Source organism: Gouania willdenowi, chromosome 20 (assembly GCF_900634775.1).
Source record: "Gouania willdenowi chromosome 20, fGouWil2.1, whole genome shotgun sequence".
In the NCBI taxonomy this organism is placed as follows: domain Eukaryota; kingdom Metazoa; phylum Chordata; class Actinopteri; order Blenniiformes; family Gobiesocidae; genus Gouania; species Gouania willdenowi.
Genome location: NC_041063.1, coordinates 20,846,785 through 20,853,807, shown reverse-complemented (window position 1 = coordinate 20,853,807; position 7,023 = coordinate 20,846,785). Strand labels below are relative to the sequence as shown.

The following is a 7,023-nucleotide window of genomic DNA, read 5'->3' as shown; positions in this document are numbered from 1 at the left end:
CAGTGTCTCGGAACCCAAAAAGATGTCCTGGCCCCAAGGTTGAGAACAAAAGATGTAGTTTTGCAAATCAGGGGCCTTGAAGATGTGATTTTAAAATTATCCATAATAGTTACATTTTTGCCAAATTTTCCAAAGACTGTATATTTGGTGTTTGACTTTCTCTGAGGTGGTAAATTTCAGCCAAATGCTCTGTCATTGAAGGTGTTGGAACGGAGACCAAATGCTAAGCTAAGCAAAGCAGATCAGAATAAAACTGTCATCGGTACTTAGTAATGCACGCCTCCTCCCTCTTTTCCTCCTGTCCAACAACTCCATCTAATGCTCATTTCATTCACTCACACCGAAACGCTGACCATTTGCCTTTAAATAGATAAATAACAACCATTCAGCTGCATCTCACACATTTATTCCCAACCTTGGGTGGCTATTTATTCAGACAGAAATAGATTCATAATGGCTCCACATTCACTCCCTCTGTCAGCTGCTGCTGGGATTGAAACGAGGTCAGCACACATTAAATTCTCCTGCACCTAACAGGAGTCCTGGAAGGGTTTCTCACCCACAGGGAAAAAGTCGCGCACTCAAACCGAAATCTCAGCACATCACGCGCAAACGCTGCTGTGAGGCCACCAGATGAAAGCTTTGGTTTGAATTACTGCACAAACACTCCAGCTGCTTCCCACCAGGGTGTGCCTGTCAGCATCTTCTTTACTGGGAGAGCTGTGCTGCTGATTCTGACCTTTAAATCACTGTCTCTGACTTTGGTCTGCAGCAGCCTGGACCTCGATTTCACTGCTGGGATTGCACACGGGAATCAATTTGGCACGCGTGCAATGTTTGGTTCATGGGATAAACGCCGCAGGCACCCTGGGAATCCAGCTATCCCAAAGCCTGCTGCACACCTAGGGAAAAACGTACACACACATACACGCACAGTTATGATGGATTGTTTAATACAGGACTGAGGCCACAGTGTTTACCTGTAGATAGAAGCGTGCACTAGCAGAAGGCTGCACTAATCAATTTCTCAGGAGAGATAATGATGTGATGATAGCCGTGCAGATCAACTGCAAAAATATAATAACATTTATTAGAAATGACCAATGGATTACCCAGAATGCACAGCAAACACAAATATATAGGTTAATTAATCAATTAGACAAAGGGCATGAGTGTCAGAAACGATCCCAAATTACTCCATAAACATGTAAACAACAAGAATGCATGAAATGAGAGAAAATACTCAAAACGACAAACAAAACTATACTAAAAACACACAAAGAAATACACAAAAACAGAAAAATAATCATAATTGTTACATTAAGGCAAAAAAATTATGCCAAAAACACAAAATGATCAAAACTATTCATAAAATGACATGAAAAACACACAAACTGACAACATTGCACAGAATACCTTTAAACACAAAAAATAACAAAACATACTCGGCAAGAGAAACACACAAATTGAAAAAATATGCAAAATAAATATAAAAACACACAAAAGAAAAACAAAAATACACATGAGAGCAAAATGAGAGCAACACACACAAAAAGAGAACAGAAACACAACATGATTCCAAATGAGTACAAAAAGAACTAAAAAGCACACAAAACGACAATAAAAATACACAAAATGACTCTAAAAACACAAAATAGGACAAATACAATACACACAGCTGCAACAAAACAACAAAACCTCTTTGTTGTTTTCTGTATTAGCGCTCAGATTGGTCATTTTTCAAAAAGCTCAAATTAACGTTAATAATGCTCAGATCCGATCACATAAAAAAAAAATGTGATCGGATAAACTTAGATTTTAAACAAGTGTAAGGACCATCCCATTATTATTTACCCCTCCAGGTTATAACATGGGCTTTAAATCCTTGCTTTTCTTTTGATGACATGAAAAAAAGACCCAACATCTCATCACACATGGGATGAAAAATGAATTGGTGGAAAAACTAAATGCAGAGACTGATGTAAGTGTTTCTAACAGCTTTCATGGAGAGAATTAATCTTTTTTTTGTTACTTTGGTACATAATGAACAGAAGAAGGATCAGATATATTTTGATGTTTTCTCTCTTTAAAGAGACATGACGTGGTTTTCCAAGAGACGACCCACCAGCATCTTTCCTGCAGTCTTTCTCCATCCTCCACATCCACACCTCCTCAGACCACAGGAACAATCGTGGTATTGCAGCCCTGCAGCGTGCAGATCTGATGTAGGTGAAGAGGACGATGAATGGCGTCACCATCTTCTCTACCAGGCCTGAGTAGAGCGGAAATGAGATGTTGGTGCAGGAAGTAGCCCAAAGTTTGGAGAAATGATGATGTAAAAGTGGATTATTAATGCCGTACCATTTCTGAACTGCTGCCAGTTGTCCTTGAGCAAAGCACTAAATCCCAAACCGCTTCAGTGGCGCTGCTAAGAGGCAGGAGTAAGATAATGATTGCATTGAGCAGCTCCCAGGTGTGTGACTGTACAAATGGGACACAAGGGTGTCTTACAAGGGGAGGAGTGCACGTTTAAAAAGTCAGAAGAGGAATGACATCAGCCTATGTTTCAGGTGCAGTTAATCATCTGATTTCTCCAGAAGATCAACCTTCTTCTTTTTCCTATACACATTCCTGCCCCCATCTCCTTCTTACTCTTCCTTACAGCCTGTCCATCTTCTCCTGCAAACTTTTTATTGGTAAACAAGAGCATTCAGCTGCATTTCATGATATTAGGTCAGACACTGGCAACTGGGGTCTAATTTTGTGTTGCCCCCATGGTAAACGCACAAAATTATACACTTCCTCCTCCACCTCCACCTTATTACTGATCTGATTCCAGTGTTTATCTGAAGGGCAGGCTGGGAGGTCAGGAGGCACCAATCGTACCAACCAATTGTACCTTTGTGGTATTTTGTGTTTTTGATGTTTTTTTCAGAGCATAATTTGGGCCGGATCCTGTCGGAGTAGTCACTGAAAATTTCATTGTACACACAACATCGAATGTAAAACTGAGCGCGAGTGAGGAAAAGAGGGCAAAGTCAGGCCATGCCCATGCTATGTCTAAAATGTGATTTTTCGCAAAATTTTTTGTCTTGTCAGCTTTGAAGATGGTAGAAAATGGCTAAAAAAAATTGCGTAAAGAGCAGCAACACAGCAGCAGTTAGCGTAGTGAGTAGCAAGGATGCTAATGCTGCGTTCACACCGGATGCGTTACGAAATGTCCAGATTACATACAAAGTCAATGGATAGATGCGTCCCAGATGCAAAATCTTTCCTGTGCGGTGGTGCGATCCGATCCGCACGTCAAGTGCGTTGGCCGTGCGAGCGCACTCCCAATTTTACGCATATTCGTACATCCGCAAGAGTTGAAAATATTGAACTCCTGCAACTGTTTCGCATGATGAAAGCCAATCAGACTCTTTGTTGACAATGACGTCAGACCGTTAACATTGACACCGGTCTGTTCACCCATTCAACCATGGAGTAGAAGCTGTGTGTGACCACCTGGAGCTGTATGACACGGCCTTTAAAACCGGGACCGACTAGGAAGTATTTGGTGTGGAAGAGAATCAGCGAGGAGGTGGTAGTAGCAGGTAAAAGTTCTCTGCAGTTTTCATCTTTGAAAGTCGGCACTGAGCTAGGATAGCATTAGTCGCTAATCACACAGGCTTTTTTCACTGGTGGTTTATGTTTATGAGAGGAGAAAAAGGAGCGCAGCTCCTCGCTTCAGCAGAGAGTGAAACTCACCGAATTGGATGTGTCGCTGGTGGGCGGGGCTTCGCTTCAGACGTGCGTATGAAGTGAATGGGGACATTTTTTGATCCTGCGGACCCTGCGGTACGTTTCGGTGTGAACGCAACATTATGCGGGAGAACCTGCCTCTAACAGACAGGACACAGGAGGATCACTATCCAGGGGACATGAGAGCTGCTACTCTTGGCTTATGAAAGACAAGACAGGCCTCGGCTGTGAAATATGTAAAAAAGTTGCGAGGCTACAAAGTTCTCCATGACTGTTTTTCTGTTTTGGACAAACAACAGTTAAGCACACGTTACATTTTCATTTTCTTCTGTGCTGCTGATTCATTAGTGGAGTTATGGCTTTTATGGGTGTAAAAGTTTGTAAATATTTTGTATTTGTGGGTTTTTGTGTTCTGAAAGTTTAGTGACCTCTGTGGTGAGTGGTTAAATTAGTGCTGATTTTGCGCTGTCCTTGGTGCTGAAACATGGCAGATGTGACAGCTGTCACTCAGAGAAAGAGAGAGACGGATGCACTCTGTAACGGGCGATTGTCAGTTCTTTTATTACACATTTAGGTTCATTCATTCATGATATTTTTGGCCCATTTAGTTCACAAAAGGCACTTAAATTTTTTTTATTTTGTGCCATATTTGTCTTTCTCTTACTTCCGTAACAACACGCGGCCGATGTTCCGGGACCTGATGATTTTGTGTTTTTCCCCTGGTCATTTTTGTGTGTTTTTACCATTTTGTGTATATTTTTACTGTTCTTAACGCGTTTTTGAAGTCATTTTGTGTATTTTTCCTGTTTTGTGTTTTTTGGTGCACTTTCTTTTCTGTAGTTTTACATGATAGTTTTGGGGGCAGCACAAATGTGGCCCAACGCCACCATTTTCCCACATCTGATTCGGTGTGTAATGTCACCTTGCTGCTGTTAGAGGAATAGTGACACTTGGGGATCATCTCCAGGTGAGCACAAGGACATCGTGCACTGGGCCACTGCACTCCCACATGCGCTGACCTACTTCTGGGAGATCTATAGAAACATTTATGTCTCACTCCAACACACTAATGCCATATGACATGTTAAGTGAATAAGTGTTGTACATCCAAGGACAATGACAAACATGAGCCATGAAATATAAAGCAGTGTGTATGTTTGTTTGTGTGGTATTCAACATATGCTATGATAGCATTTATGTATGTGAAATGCTTACACGTTTTCATTCAATGTTAGAAACAAGAGCCTATACACAGTAATTGTTATCACAGCTGTTACATGAGGAATGGCTGCTTTTACAGAGTGTCAGGCTGTGTATGTGCTCATGCACATAATTAGTTATTTAAACAGAATACAAAGTAGCACTCTACAAATAATAACAAAATGACAACAAAAATGCAAACACAAAAAGTCTCCAAAAACACTCAAAATGACAAGGAAATGCACAAAATTACTTCAGAAGACTTAAAATCACAACAAAAATGCATAAAACGACTTTACAAACAGACTAAATGACAATGAAAATACACAAAATTACTCCAAACACTGAAAATGACAACAATAACACACAGAATTACTTTATAGACAAAATTACAATAAAAACACACAAAAAGACTACAAACATACACAAAAATTATTCAGAAATACTCAAAATGAAAAGAAAATACATGTGACACAAAATACACCAAACGACATTAGAAATACACGATATGACAAAAAAATACACACAATGACTCCAAAACACACATTGAATGCTCCACCCTAACTCCCTCTTCCCTATTTCTTTCCCTCTCACCAAGGTGCAACACTGTAAATACTCTTTAAATGTCTTTCCTTCTAATAAAGTTTTTCCTACCCTTCTTTAGAGAGGGCTAGAGATGGTCACAATTATGCAATGAAATAAATGTATTTAGTTCATGGAAAGAATAAAACATGCATGGCTGTCGAAAAAAACAATGCACTATATGTAGTTAAAAAAAAGTAAATAAATAAATGTCAACAAAAACACACAAAATGAAGGCCGGGGAAAATATTACTTTGTTGGCAGAGGTAATGACTTCACAAATAGACAAAAAAACAACAAAATTACACCAAAAGTCACCAAAAACACTACAAATGACAAAAGAAAATGTGCATAATTGGTCCAAAACAATGTAAAAAGAAATGACAAAATTACTTTATGAACAAACAAAAGGACAACAAAAAACATTAAAGGGCAACAAACACACAAAAAGTGCCCAGAAATGCTGTAAATGACAACAAAAGAAAATACAAAACATGATGAACAATACACAAACTGACGCGTCAGAAAGATATACAAAATGTCAACAAAAACAATATTACCTTGTTGATAGAGATAATGACTTCGTCAAAAAAAAAAACAACAAAAATACACAATAAGTTACTAAAAACTCGAAATGACAAAAAAATGTATATTAAAAAAATTGGTCTAAAGCACTCAAAATGTAAAAAAACCCCAGACAAAATTACTTCATCAATAAACAAAAGGACAACAAAAATACATTAAAGGACAACAAACGTATGCAAAATGTCTCCAGAAAATACTGTAAGTGACAACAAAATACACAACGTGATGACAAATACAAAAAATCACTCCCAAAAACACGCAAACTGCAAAAACAGACAATAACCTTGATTATTTACTGTAAATACAGTTTAAAAGCTTTTAAAGCCAAATAAACTCACAAACCCTTTGTCAGCCAGTTTTTGAACAAACAAATGAAATGTTTTGATAAGTTCCCATTAATTCAATGCATGGCTGATTTTCGTCCACCTGTCGTCTCGACACATCCAAAACTCTGCGCTGCATTTAAAGCAGAGCTGCTCAGCCCTGAGGAGATGACAAGCACAAATTCAGAGTAGCAAACAACTGGCGGGATCCGGGCTACAATCTAAATGAGAAATTCTGAGTAGGAAGAGTAAAGAGACAGTTTACCCTCGTCGCATGCTCAATGAGAGGAGTATTGACCCTCCTTGTGTTCCCGTGGCGTTGTATCGCAGCACAATAACAGGACGGCAGCAAAACAGAAAATGAGGAAAGCAATTCAGTGACTGAAATGTGAAGCATTTATTCCTCTCAAATCGTTAAAGTGGATTGAAGATCTAATTGTTTGTGAAAGAAAATAATCTGTTGAGCGAGCCGGTCGCAGAAGGCAGCAGATTGGGGCAGGTGGGCTTTTGGTTCTGACAATAGAAGGCAGCACTTAGCTTGACTAATTCAGTGGAGTGGAGGTAAACAAGAAGGGGAAACGGGAGAGACCAG

The 7,023-nt window shown here is 39.3% G+C and overlaps 1 long non-coding RNA gene across 1 annotated transcript; it reads right to left on the bottom strand.

The window, feature by feature from the left end:
* Positions 1–752: 752 nt before the first annotated feature.
* Positions 753–2,263, bottom strand: LOC114453999 (uncharacterized). Its single transcript, XR_003672503.1, has 3 exons — positions 2,126–2,263; positions 981–1,067; positions 753–902 (listed from the first exon to the last, which is right to left on the bottom strand). It is a non-coding gene; the product is annotated as an uncharacterized LOC114453999 (long non-coding RNA).
* Between the last annotated feature and the right edge of the window lie 4,760 nt (positions 2,264–7,023).